The 14421-nt window shown below is 41.1% G+C and overlaps 1 long non-coding RNA gene across 1 annotated transcript in view; it reads left to right on the top strand.

Moving 5' to 3' along the window:
• The window catches only part of LOC311597794, an 82627-nt gene extending 69217 nt beyond the window's left edge, over positions 1–13410 (top strand). Inside the window, exons 3-7 of the long non-coding RNA XR_014779353.1 lie at positions 1150–1390; positions 4822–4917; positions 10170–10286; positions 12644–12812; positions 13335–13410. This is a non-coding gene — a long non-coding RNA (uncharacterized lncRNA). The remainder of the gene's footprint in view (positions 1–1149; positions 1391–4821; positions 4918–10169; positions 10287–12643; positions 12813–13334) is intronic.
• The last annotated feature ends 1011 nt before the right edge of the window (positions 13411–14421 follow it).

Genomic DNA, 14421 nt, shown 5'->3' with positions numbered 1-14421 from the left:
CTAGCTCCTGCTTCCAAATAGAAAGGCTGAGTACATGATGTGGTCTTGGCAAGGTGGCGAGCAGGAAGACCGGCCAGATGGAAGGGGCTCTTTGAAATCACCTTAGTGACTGTAGATCAAGTGATTTGCTGACAAAATTCCCTATTCGGTACTAAAAATGAGGATTTTTTATGATTGAAAAATTTTATGAGTGAAATTAGAAGCCATTAAAAGCACCGCTGAGATCCAAATTACTTCACTTAACCAAGGGCCAAAATGGCTTTGTGGATCACAGTTGCTAATGTGAATTGCACTCAGTGGTGAACTGGGAGCCAGGACAGACCGGAACCCAGTGGCTTCGCGCATCCAGCCCGAGAGTCTGAGTGAGCAAGCTGCTGCCCCGCCCCCCGCCCCCCAGCCCCTCCAGCTGCACTGAAGGGCAGCTGCTAATAAAGAGACTTCGATCCTGGCAGGGATCCACCCGAAATGCATTATGGATTCAATGGGAAACGGTTTTGTGGTTAAATGAGCTTGGGAAACACTGAGTAATAGCAAAGTTTAAAAAAAGGTTTTCTACTTCAAGAACTCTTGCAGATTTTAACACGCTGATAGTAATTGTGAATTTACAGGCTTAGTTCCCACTGAGCCCCTCTTTCTTCTTCCTAAAGCATCTTTTAAGACTTGGTACTCCACTAAATATATTGCGGGAAAGATTTTATTGGGTGAATCTTTGAAAACAGGCTATACCTGAGATAACTGTAGACTGTGTTGTTCAATAAAGGAGATGGTGAGGGGGTGCGGGGACTACATGTAAGTATGCGGACAGTAAATATAAACTGGCCTATCATGGGCAAACCAGGAGGTATGTTTTGTTTTGTTTTGTTTGTAGTTATAACAAACAAGGGACGTAGCCACCGTAATAATGATTCTCTAAAAGAAACAGGATGTAAATAAATCAGGTTATTTTAGATCCTTTGAAGAGCGAGTCCCAGGATGGGTTTAGACAAGCAGGAGGCTCACAGGGTGAACTGTCTATGAAGGATGAAGGAGGAGGAATAGGGAATAGTTTTGGTACCTACAGAAGGAAAGATGGGGTTGGGTAGGGGAAGAAAGCAACAAAACAAAAGTATCTTTTATTTGTTCCATCTTGTTCTTCCTCTCTCTTCATAGGGATTTTGCTCTGATTCCTAAGCCACAGCTCTGGAACTTTCTAAAGGAAGTGTCAAATTTGTTATGCCTTTTCTGGAGGCTGACAAGGTCTACAGTTGTCCTTAAAAATGGAATAGACAAACTGTTGTGCTGAGCAAGTGAGATCTAAGGTGTGCCATAGATTGAAAAAGACCAAGGGTATGCGGCAGAAGAGAAAAATCTATCTACAACAAGGACGTGGGGCTGAAGGTATAACTCAGTGGTAAGTGCTGACATAGCATGTATGATGTCCTGAAAAAATAAATAACATGATAGTGATATCCGAGAATGTTGTGTCTAGAGATTTCTTCTCAGATAACCCTACAAGATACACAGTATTGTGGCTGGAGACATGGCTCAGTGGTCAAGAGCATTTGCTGCTGTAGCAGGAGACCACTGTTTGATTCTCAGGCTGACATGACAGTGCTGTAAGTCCAGTTCTGGGGAATTCAACATCAATGAAGACACCAGACATGCACATGTCACATTTACACACAACAGGCAGGACACTTGTATAAAATGAAAACAAATAAATAGCACTTAAAAGGACAGCAATTTCATTGAAATATCATTACCAAACAAGTAACATATATTTCAGATTTAGCAATGTAGATCTTTTTATCATATGTTAATAAACAAAATTTGACACCAAGTCCAGGTAACTAGCAGAAATTTCAGAGACATGGATAGGTGGGATTTTTTGAGATGTCTATAGACGATAGTGGTTTGAGAATAGACGCAATTTCAACTGGTTACAAAATCACAGCTTTTAATAATTCTACTTTGGTTGTAACAATATTTGCAACTGAAGAAGGTGTTAGATTTGAGTCAAAAGACAGTGAAAATGAGGATTTGTGCAGGATTCATGCATGCATGTTATGAACTATTTTAAAAGTTTCCAGACATTTTTCATCCAGGTGGAAACCAGTGATCCTTGATATGGCTCTCTAATTCTGCGTCTCTGAAGGATCATTGGGGTAGTCTTTGCCTACTAGTAATATATAGGTGCTGTATATACCTAATATATATAGGTGCTGATTACTCTGCAGAGTGCATTACTGCTTTTCTTGTTTGAAAATCTTTCTGACCTACATGTTGGACATTGGGTAGAAATGGTGCCGAGGAAGGAGTAATCTTACATAGGACTTATGGCACTTCTAGGGAGCATGGAATCTTCCTTTCTCTGAGTTTAAAGGAGACATGGTTAAGGGCAAGGGCTCTACAGCCAGCTTTCTTAGGTTCAAATCTCAAGCCCCAGTTACTGCTTGTTACTAAATCACTTCGTTGTTTTCCTCTTCCTTTATCATAAAAAAAAATTGGATAAAAGTTTACCTCAAAGGATCCCTATAAGGATTAAAAAACATGCATAGAATAGACTCTTAAATATTGGCTATTATCAAATGTCAGCTTATTGGTGCATCATTGAGGATGGACGTGATTATCTGATTGATGTCTAGCTGGCCTGCAAAGATGAAAAAGATTTTTTCCTTTTTTGACAAAACAGGAACTCATTATTCCTTCAAAGCATATATACAGTGGTTATGAACTGAATAATTAACAATATTAGCTGACACCTTACATATGAGCCAACAATACTCTTGGGATAACATGTTTTAAAAAAGTACATGTGGCCCTTTTCTTAAATTGCATACTTCTTGAAAGCAGAAATTTTGTCCCATTTCCTGTGGCTATTTATGGACTAATATAGTATTTATTATAAAACCATGACTTACATGGTTTCTCCAGCTATCAAATGAGCATTATATTAGTATGTATATCATAAGTTTTTCAAACTTTTTATTGTGGATTTCTTTGTGAATCACATCATGCACTCCAATCCTTCTTATCTTCCTGTTCCTTCAAGTCAGCCCTCTGCCATTGCAACCTTCCCAAAAGAAAACAAAAAATTAAAAAAAGAATAAAACAAAACCAGACAAACAAAAATCTCACTGTGGAAGCTGCAGTATGTCATGGTGTGTCACATAGTATACACTTTTGCTCAAACAGCTGGCTCTGAGGTCATGAGGGCAGAAGAGCTGTCCCTGTTCTTCACTGCCTACAGAACTCTCCAGATCAGCCCAGTACTGCACCTGGGCAGCACAGTAGAGCAGCTGTGATGACCAACTCAGCTTTTATCCAAGTCCAGACATCTACTCAGTTGGACCATCCCAACATCTACTGCTGCAGCCCATGAGGGGGCCAGTCCTGAAGATCCAAAGCTGCAGGATCTTCAGAGCAACAACAGGATATCTGAGAGGAATCCTAGGGACAATCTGGTATTGATAGTGCAGCAGACACCAGAGGCCTTGAACCAGACCAATGAGTCATTGCGGTTATCATTTGCAAGATGAAAAGGATTTCTAAGATGGAAGTCATATCAGGAAGAGGATGTTTGGACTATGAGTACATATAAGGCATACTGTGTTGGTTCAACTGCCATCTTTGGGTGAGGCTGGAGATCTCTCTTGCTTCCATTACTTCAGTGGAGTTTGGAGCACTGGAACTGAACAAATCAATGAAAATAAGAAAAATAATCTTTACTATGATGTTTTGTATCCCTTAAAATTATGAGACCAAAGAAATCCTTGCTTCCTTAAGGTGCTTAGCTGAGTATTTGGTCACAGAGAAAGAAGAAATACAGGGTTTCTTAGGCCCATTACTTTCTCCATGCCTGTTTGTGAGAAGCCAGATTGGTCACTTTAGGTTGAAGTCATTTTCAGAATTATCGGCTCATTCTGACACAGTGGGTTGTAGTAGTAATTGTTCTCACTGAGATGACAAAATGCCCAACAAAAGCAACTGGAGAAAGGGTTCGTCTTGGCTCACAGTTTGAAGTACAGTCACAGGAATGTACCTGCCCACCATGGTGGGGATGGTGTGACTCAGGGACACAGGCGGAATGAGCTTGGATCTTGTGCCAAAATATAACAGGAGTGATTTTCGTCCAGCTCCTGGTCTTTGTTCTCCTGTGAAATCCCAAGAGTTGCTTCTACTGTTCACAATTCTCTTGGCATTCTGGTCTTCTGCACTCCCACCAGACTGGTGCATTAGGCTCTCCTTACAGCATTCTATGACTTTTCCCCCCACACAGCTCCAAACTCTTAGACATTCCTCCCATAAACCAAGTTCAAAGGCCTAAAGGCCACATGATGATGTTTATTGCATCAATATTTTGTATTAGTTACTTTTCTCACTTTTGTGGCAAAATGCAAGACAGAATATGAACGTCTATGTATGTATATATGTGTATATATGTATGTATTTGTGTGTTTCTGTATATGTATGTACATGTACCTATGTGTATTACTGTGTGCATGTGTTTCTGTGTATATGATGTGTATGTATATTTGTATGTATTTGCATATTTCTGTGTATGTGTGTACATCTACAAGTGTGTTATTGTGTGTATGTGTGTTTCTGTGTATGTATATGTCTGTATGTATGTATATGTGTATCTAAGTATTTGTGTGTGTGTGTGTGTGTGTGTGTGTGTGTGTGTGTGTGTGTGTGTGTTCCCTCCCTCTTTGAGAGTACAGTACACCTTATCATAGAAGTTGTAGCAGTGGGATCAGGAGCAACTGGTCGCATTGTGTCAGTCAAGAAGCAGAGAGAGATGATGGCTTATTCTCAGCTTATTTTTTTGTTTTCATTCAGTTGGAGGTCCCACATCATGCAATGGTATTGCTCCTCCAAGACTGGACCTTCCAACCTTAACTGAAGTTTTTAAGGATCACGCCTAAAGACAAAGTGGTATGTTCCATGGTGATCATAAATCTATAAATTGACTGTAAAAGCTAATTACCACATGGATATTTGAGCAATTCATTTGAAAATTAAAGTGATATAGTCCTGTTTGTGCCTGAAGGTGGCAATATGTTCATGGATGCAAAAACAATTTAGTTGATATTATGATTATTTCTAAAGATGTGTTTTTATTATTTTAGTGTATGCACGTGTAACTGTACATGTGCTCGGGCATCTGTGGAGGTCAGAGGCATTACATCTCTCTTTAGCTGAGCTGCTTGATGTAGATGCTAGGAACCAAACCCAGGCCCTCTGCAGCAGCATGGTACTGAGCAACCCCACCAACCACAGATATTACAATTATTTTAATTATATGAGTACATTTAGTTTTGGAAGTAGTGCTGAGGTTGGAGAATAAAGGAGGAAGCAAATCTAAGATTTAAAATATGCTTGAGGACTTAGGAGGTCAGTAAACAATAAAGCAATTGCCTAGCATGCTTGAGGCTGTTAGTTTGTTCTTTATCACCACTTCTGCCACCAACCTCACCCCCCCCACAACACATCCCCACACATGCCACACAATCACACTCATACCCATACACACCACACACATATACACGCACTAACTCACATATACATACCGCACACACCCACAGCACACACAGCACACATATATATACCACACACACACATACACCATGCACATATACACATATCACACCCACCATGCACACATACACACCATACACACATCAGACATACACACTACTCACTCACAATCACACATACATATGACACATTCTCCACGCTCATTCATACATAACACACACTCACTAACACATAAACACACATACATACCATAACTCACACTCACACTTACCATACACACTACACACTTACTCACACACACCACATGCAGATGCATAAATTTATGTTTGTAAATATATAGTTGTGTGTGTATATATATAAATACATATATGCTTAATGATTATTTTATGAGCAATTTTATATTAGGATTTGTTTAAAAATACTGCAAACCATTTTGTAGTCCTCAGCAGAAGTACTAAAAGTCTAAAACTAATTAAAATTTCCCCTACAAACTTCCAAAAACTGTCGGTGCTGCACCGTCCAGTGGAAATAAGACGCCAACAACCAGACTTCTTCTCGAGATCTTTACTCAGGATTTAGCTCAGTGGGAATGGCCCCGAAGAAAGGAAGGGCCAAGCTTACGTACAACTCAAGGGCCAATCAGCTCATGCCAGGTGCCACTTCCTCATAGGTCCACGTCAGAGCAGGACTGCTCGTCATCAGATCACCAGTTACCCTTGCACAGCCTTTTGCCATATAAGGACTTGTTTATCTTAGAGAGCGCTCGCTGTCGGGATGGCAGAAGGCGGAAGCCTGCGCCATGTTAAGGCGCAGCACATCGCAGCTCTCCACAAAAAACAGACAGAAATTCAAAGCGCAGTAGATGCTTTCTGAAGATGTTATTTCATCTTATCAGCTGGTTACCACAGGAAGGTAGGCTGGGATAACTCATAGCCACTCATCTGATGGGCTGTGGGTTTGGTGAAGCCTAAGCTTGTCCTTCTAAAGAACATCCTTGATTTACAAATAGGAATGGCCCCCATAGATTCATGTGTTTGAATGCTTGGCCATAGGCAATGTCACTATTAGGAGGTGTGACCTTGTTGGAGGGTGTGCGTCACTGTGGACATGGGCTTTGAGGTCTTCTATGCTCAAGCTATGCCCAGTGTGGCACATCCTTTCTGCTGCCTTCTTCAGCATCATGCCTGCATGCATGTTACTATGTTTCCTGCCATGATGACAATGGACTAAACCTCTGAAACTATAAGACAGCCCCAACTAAATGTTTTCCTTTATAAGAATTACCCTGGTCATGGAGTCTCTTCACAGCAGTGGAAATCCTAACCAAGACATTATTTTAATACATATGATAGAAGATGCATGCCTTTGTCTCGTCTGTAAGCTGCAAGCCTTCTTTTGGGGGCTCCTGATGCTTTTGCTGGCTAGTAAACAGTGACATTTCATGGGCATTTTCTCTAGTAGTCTTGGACCACTTGCTATAGCAAAGATAAAGAGGATGACATTGTATTGGCTACATTGCCTCACTGTGATCTGACAGAGACAACTTAAGGCAAAGAAGGCTTATGTTGTTTTGGCTCTTGGTTTCTGAAGGTCAAGTGTGTGGCAGTGGGAATGCGTGGGTTAAGCTGTTCACATCACAGCTGACAAGAAAGCAGAGGAAGGGGCTGAAAGAGAAGGTCCACTGATAGAGACTTTTTTTTTTTTTTTTTTTTTTTTTACCATCTGGACTTCTAGAAGATTCACAGCCATTTGAAGGAGTGCAGCCACTTGGGGGAACAAACACTCAAACATGAGCCTGTGGGAAACAGTTCAGGTTCAAATAAGCACAGCCATCACGTAGAGACAGGAGTAGCACACAGGGAAGCAAGAGACTTGACTAGGGACCTTGCCGTAGCCATATATACTGTGCCTTCACTATTTAAGCCAGTGGTTCTCAACCTTCCTAGTGCTGCGGCCCTTTAATACAGTACCTCATGTTGTGAGTGACCCCCAACCATAAAATTATTTTTGTTGTCACTTCATAACTAATTTTGCTACTGTTATGAATCATAATGGAAATATCTGTGTTTTCTGATGGTCTTAGGCGACCCCAATAAAAGGGTCATTCAGCTCCATAGGTGATGTGACCTATGGGTTGAAAACTGTTCAATACAGACCAAATAACCACGAGATTCTTTTTTTTTTTTTAATCACGAGATTCTTTCCAAAAGAACTTTGTCTATACAGTTGTTAAAATGTTGTTCTGTTCCTTTGAGTACAAGGGTTATTATCTTTTAAAATTATTGTCTTTTTTTTTAATACCACATAAGGAACAATTTATTTCTAATTGAAATTATTTAATAAGGAATCTGTACCATTAGTACTCTCATATTCCTAGCTAAAGAATTGTTAAAATGTTAGCATTGGCAAATTAAAGTTTTTTATTGTTGTTGTTCACTCTTCTGGTTTCTATGTCATTTAAAAAAATGTATGACATTGATGCTAAATATTTAGGAATATGTGTAGCACGCTTTCTTTTAAACTCTACTTTATTTGGGGTGTTTAGGTCTCAACCTCCCTTCCAACTTCCCAACCTTATGTAGGAGAGAGAAGGGTAACAGGGAGAGAGGGGCCCTTTACTTTTCCTGTTTAGGGTCAATTGGGTTCTTTTGGGCTACACTCATCTCTGTCAACAGCAGACACAGCCAGCAATCTCCTCCAAGCAGCTGACCCCCAAAGCGCTTCTTTCCATCGCTCTGTCTGTCTCTAGTGTCTTCAAACTACTACAAGCTATGCACCAACACCTCAAGGCACGCCCAGCAATTCTCTCTGTGCTCTATTTATAGCCTCAGAGCCCTAGACTCTGTACTGCAATAGGAAGGCCATTACCAGCTGGCAAAAGCCACGCCCCTCATGAGACAATTAACAGGTGTGGACAGGCTAAAGCTCAAACTAAAATCCCACACTTAAGGTCAGAACAAAAAACATATTTACATAGCACAAGTGAGCTTACAAAGAAACCACAACTTCCATTACAAATATGTCAGTCTGAAGCTGCAGAACAGAGAAGGAATTCCTGGTTTTACAAAGGCCTCCAACATTCTTTTGTTGTTTTGAAGTGGTCAGCATGGGCTTTGTTGTTGGTCCCCTACTGTTTTCTTAGTCTCTCACTTCTTGTTTAAATCTATGAAACGCATTTCTAGGTATATTATCACAACCACATGTGCTTATAGGCTGTGAAGGGTCATAAAATTCAGATATTTATCAATTGATTAGAATCAATTCTTCTCAGCAATAGTTTTTCCTTCTACAGAAATAGTTTTATTGTTTTTCCTATCATCCTTTCTGACTACAGAGTTTCACAATAAGTAGCTATTTTGTTTGTAATATTTTCTGATGTGCCTGAGACTCAAGTCTTATATTACAGCTGGATGCTGGCTCTGTTTTGGCTCTTTGGGCAGCTTTTGTTGGAATAGTTATATTTCAGACACTGTATATAGAATGTTTTATTAAAGTTGCTTAATACTCAGCTTCTGGTCACCTTGAAGATTTCTGTCATGAAAACAGTAATTCATTCATCAGATGTTTTGAAATTGCAGGCTTCTGTGGTTATTATATTTTATCTCATTACCAAATAAAATTTATGTCCTCATGAAAACAGTTTTTATTGTCCTAGCAGTTTCTGAGGACTTTGATGCATTAATTAATTTGTCACTTGACAGCCTAGAATGGTTCGGCACACAGAAGTGAGATATGGCTTCCTCAGTGCAAAACCTCACAGACATTAGCCTTGTATTTATCTTTTCTTTGTAGAATTTGCTTCAGTTTTGAACTACAGGCACTGCTTGTCTAGTAGCGGGCTTGGCAAAGATACAGTTTGTGAGGTCTATCTCCCTGGGAAGGTCTGCAGAGCTTACATGTAAACCTTAATCAGATTATTTGCCTTTCTCCAGATGTTAGGTAGCTGGAACATATCAAGAAGCTCATTCTAGTACCTTCTTGGTGCTCCTGAAAAACCATCAATAACTATGTGTGTGCATGCGTGTGCTTGTATGTGTGTGAGCACATTTTCTTATTCCATCTCTGCTTGAATGACGCTGAGGCTTACTTCCTGAAGTTCCCTGGGAGTCTTTAATCACTGGCTCTAGTAATGGGCATAGTAACTTTGGTTACCTCCATGCCTACTTATTACTTTTTCTTCTCTTTTTATTGTATCCACAATATCCATTTGACTCCTTTTTTCTACCCAGAGTTGAGTCACTGACTTTGGGAAGCTACTCTTGTTTTGTGTTGTTGCTAAATTTTCTGATATGCTACCATGTGGCATGTGTTAATTTGCTTTACTATGAACAAACACTGAGGAAAAGCAATTTAAAGAATAAAAGATTTTTTCTGACGCATGATTTCAGAGGTGTCATCCCATCAAGATGGGAAGGGCAGGCAGAAAAGAGCAGTTTACACTATGATGGCACCCAGGAATGAGACAAAGGAAATATAAAACAGATCCAGGACTAGATACAGCCCTTAGGAATAGACTTACGATGTCATTTCTTCAACAGGGTCCCTCCTACTTTTTACCAGATCTAAGTAATGCTGCCGTTCTATTAAACCATCAAGGCACCAGTCCATTCATTAAATCAGAGCCAATTAACCTGATTGTCTCTTGACAGGCCTTCACCAATATACCCAGAGGTATGCCTTACAGATGTTCCAGGGATTTCTTAGTCCAGCCAAGTTGGTGATTAAGATTAACCATCCGTCACGTGGCTTGACTTTAGAAGTGCCAGGTAAATCAACCTTAGTTGGTCTGTATTGTAACTTCACCTCCACAGCTTCGTATACAACCTGCTCAGGAGTTCCTGGCAGAGAATCTAACTATAGTGTACTTGACCTAAACTCAACAGCTTTCTGAAACGCTGATATAACCCTCCGTGACCCTCCCCATTCTTGCATGCTTGTAAGAGTAGTGCTCTGATCTGATGGCCTAGCCAAGTTCTGCTGCCAGCTCAAGGTGTAGGATGGGGCCTTTGGTCTACAACCTCTTCAGCCTTTGTGTGCCTATGTGGCTGAGCCTGGAAAATCATTTCCCTCACATAGCCATTTTCCAGCAGCATGCGTTGAAGTTTCTATCTTTTCAGGCATCCTTCTTTCTCCTGAATTTTTAACAGTTGGACCCTGGAGCTCTCCATGGGTGCAACTTAATTAATTCAACATTTTTATTGTTTTAGTACAGAGTTGTTGGCTGCTCTTTAACTGCAGCTCCAATAGCCTTAAGAATCACAAATGGGCTATCCACAATGTTACTTCCACTCACGTATCTTTCCTTGTCAAAAGGCACATTATGCATATTTTTTCTGCCCTGCCTGCTGCTCTTTCTCACTGTACAAATGGCAAAGAAGCAGTGAGCACTAGTAGCAGAATAGCCAGAATGCTGCCCTGTTATGAAATCTCCACCACCACATGGATTGGTCTATTACTTCTGAATTCAGTCTCACTCAAGCTTGAGGACACAGGCAGAACTCAAGAGGGTGTTTTGCAAGAAAAGATGGTTCCTGGTTTAATCTCCCTTCTAAGACTTCATGATCACAGGCTTTACTTACCACTTTCCTACAGGCATTTTGGTTTTCCAGAATGGCCTATTAAGCTATGCTTACAGCATCCTAGGGATCTCTAGCCCACAGCTTCAATTTTCAAATCAGTTCAGAAGGCCCATGAACCACATGATCAGGTTCATTCCATCAAAGACCTCAATTATTGGGACCAGTTTTCTGTATTAGTTGTTGTTGTTATGATGGCTTGTGGTTTGAAGTGATGCAGTCCTTTAATACATGGCAGTAGGAGGCTTGGCGGTGGTGGGAATATATGGCAATTGTTTGCTAACAATTTAGTGGACCTGGAACCATAGACGGGACAGAAATTGGGGCCTAGATATAAACTTCAAGCTTCTCCCCATATGGACCCATTTCCTCCAACTAGGCACCCATTCTTCAGAGTTCCACAATTTCCCCAAACATTTCTGTCAGCTGGGTACCAAGCGATCAACCACGTGAGCCTGTGAGGGGCAGTTTTACATCCAAGCCATCCGTTTTCATGTTCTTGTTTATTCATGTGATCTCATGACCCCACAGTAGCTCACCTCCAAGATGGTAACAGTGGGAGTTGCAAGGCATCTTCAGGTTGTTACTCTGAAGACCTGGTGAAGGGCCATCTCCCCACTGCCCTTGCTTTCAGAGTAAGGCATTGGACATAACTGAGTCAAGGGAGAAGACGATAGATCCTTCCACTTGATGGGAGGAGTTGCATGTATCTACAGGAAGGTAGAAATTGCTGAAAATTATACCCTACTATCTTATCACTTTCACTGGTGGTCAACAGCCTATGTTTTCTACCATCTTAATTATTCATTCACTTTTCCCAGAGCTTTTTCTCTCCATGTCCATGGAGTGTTCAGCCTGTCAGTGTTAATTCTATGCTATATCCTTCTTCAATACAGACTCCCAGGGAATTGCAGAATGTGTGGGTCAAGAAGCAGAGAAACGTCCTATACAACTGCATTGATTTCAATAGTACTTTTGTGCTTGACATCCTAATTAATTATTTAAATCAGTAATTGTAGCCATGCCAGATGATATGTATTAAATCTACTAAATATTTATGTGTAACTGGATACATATCTATAGCTAGTCAAGTATTCTTGTCATTATAATCCTCTTCTTGGCATTTAACAAGAGCAACATAAGACTTGAAATTAGAATTAGCTACTTGCAAATTTTGTTTCATTTTCCTAGAATTTTAGTGGGTGAGAAATCTAAGAAATTTGCTGTTAGGTTTCTGCAGCTGCTGCTTAAAGGGCTTATTGGCAGTCTCCTTGGGGAGACCTGTCAAGCATTTCTGTCCCATTATCTCCAAGAGTTTGTCCCAATGGAGAAAGGTCTATGGACTTTAACATTTCTTCTTTCTTCCCTAACCCCTCCTCCTGAGAGAGTGCGTCTTGAATTCAAAATAGGTATAAAAACCAATCTTCAGAGTATTCTCCCCTTTTCTTATTTACTGGTTGTATTTAAAATCTTTCCCTAGAGCCAAGACAGTTTTTGGATAGTGTTTTAGAGATAAATGTTAAAAGTCCTATTTTCTGTATCTTTAGGATTAAATGAAAAGAAATTATTTACTGCTTGCCCTTTCCTCAGCATCGAAATCATTATTTAGATGACCGGAAGCTATGTCCTCTGGGTTCACTTTATAGACATTTTTCGAATCTCATCTCCGAAGGATTGGTTCTTGGAGCAAAGGCATTTGCATATTTAATTTGTCATGTGAGTATGCAATGGAACCTTCTAAGGTGCTGACATTTTGCTCATTTCACCTCATTTGACTTGCTTTGCCTAACCACAACAAAATGGGCCTCATCCCTTGAGTGTGGAGAGAACCGTGTAGTGGCAGCAGATTGTTCTGTGGTGGATATCAGCAGGCAAGCTAACAGGGAGGCATCCTGCAAAGGCATCAGAGTGCTCAGATATCTTCCCTGCCTTGGCATGGGAGAAAGCTGGTATGAGTGACTTTTGGAGTCTTAATTGTGGACCCTTAGGGGCAATGAGATCTGTCACAGCTAGCACAGACTTTAGGTCCCACAAAGAATTCAAGTGGATACTAGTGTGCCTCTTGACTACTCTCCCAAAGACCCATGTGCTAAAGGTTTGGCACAATTGGGATGAGGGGTGGGCCCTGGGTGGGTGGTGCCACATAGAAGGAAAGTGGGTCACTGGGAGAGCATACTTGTAGTAGATACTGAGATCTGCGACTCTTCTTGCTTTCCTGCCTTTGCCTCCTGGGTACAGCATGATGGACAGGCCTCCACTACCACGTGATCTTATCCTGAAGTACTGCCCACCATGGTGGACTATACTCTCAACTGTGAGTGAAAATAAACCTCCTTCCTAAAGCTTTCATCAAAATACTGTTTCGTGACAACCATGAGAAAGGTACCTAATGTGATGCTTTCTGAGGCTTCTTCCATAGTCATCTGCCTCAGCTTCTTGGACTTTAGCTGGAGGGTGTGGTCCGTTAATGGTGAGGACTGCATGGTGATAAGGGTAGTCCCAGTGTGGCAGCAGGAGTGTGAGGTGGCTGCTCCCACTGTATTAAAAGTCAAGAAAGAGGAATGCTGGTCTTACTCTACTAAACCTCTCTGCAAATGCTCTCACCAAAATGTGTTGGCTAGGTGATGTTAAATCAGTCAAGTTGACAACGAAAATTAGCCATCACAGGTCCACCAACTGAGGGACCTGTCTCGCTGTCAAGATGGATGGAGCCTTCCACACTGTGCCTTAAACAGGTGTGAGGAGAGAGTGTTGTGTGCCTGCCTGCTTTACTCCCTCTTCCTGAGCACTGCATCTGCCCCTCTTCCTTTGGCCATTCCCCACTAACACTGCCCTCCAGCCCTCCAAATGCTGACTCAGCAGGAGTGATTGTACAGGGAGCTCCATGCCTTAAGGCTGGATTGTGCCTGCTGAGGATCTAACCCATGGCCTGAGCAGCTCCTTGGTTCTCAGCCTTTCTGATGTACAGCCACTGTTGCACTACCCATCTCCTACCCTGTAAAGCAATTAACAAGCCCTCTTTTATACATTATGTACACCTCACCACGCCTGTTTCTCTAGAGAACCCTGCCTTACACAACCGTGAACCAAAATAGCCTTTTTATCTTTATAAATTGACGATCTCGGGTATTTTGCTGTAGTAATGGAAAACTGACAGTTATGATAAAACTGAAATACTTCCTGAAGGTTTGTGTTTTAAATACTTGTTTTCCTACTTAATGGCCCATTTGGGGGTCTGTGTAGCCTTGAAGAAGATATGGTCTAGGTGGTAAAGTAGGTTAGTGGGTTTGGGCCTTTCAAGGTTATAATTCAGATGCTGTTCCAA

The sequence above is a fragment of the Acomys minous genome (genome assembly GCF_964271855.1).
Source record: "Acomys minous genome assembly, chromosome: 5".
Lineage (NCBI taxonomy): Eukaryota > Metazoa > Chordata > Mammalia > Rodentia > Muridae > Acomys > Acomys minous.
The sequence above is the reverse complement of the archived record's forward strand: the minus strand, read 5'-3'. Positions and strand labels throughout refer to the sequence as shown.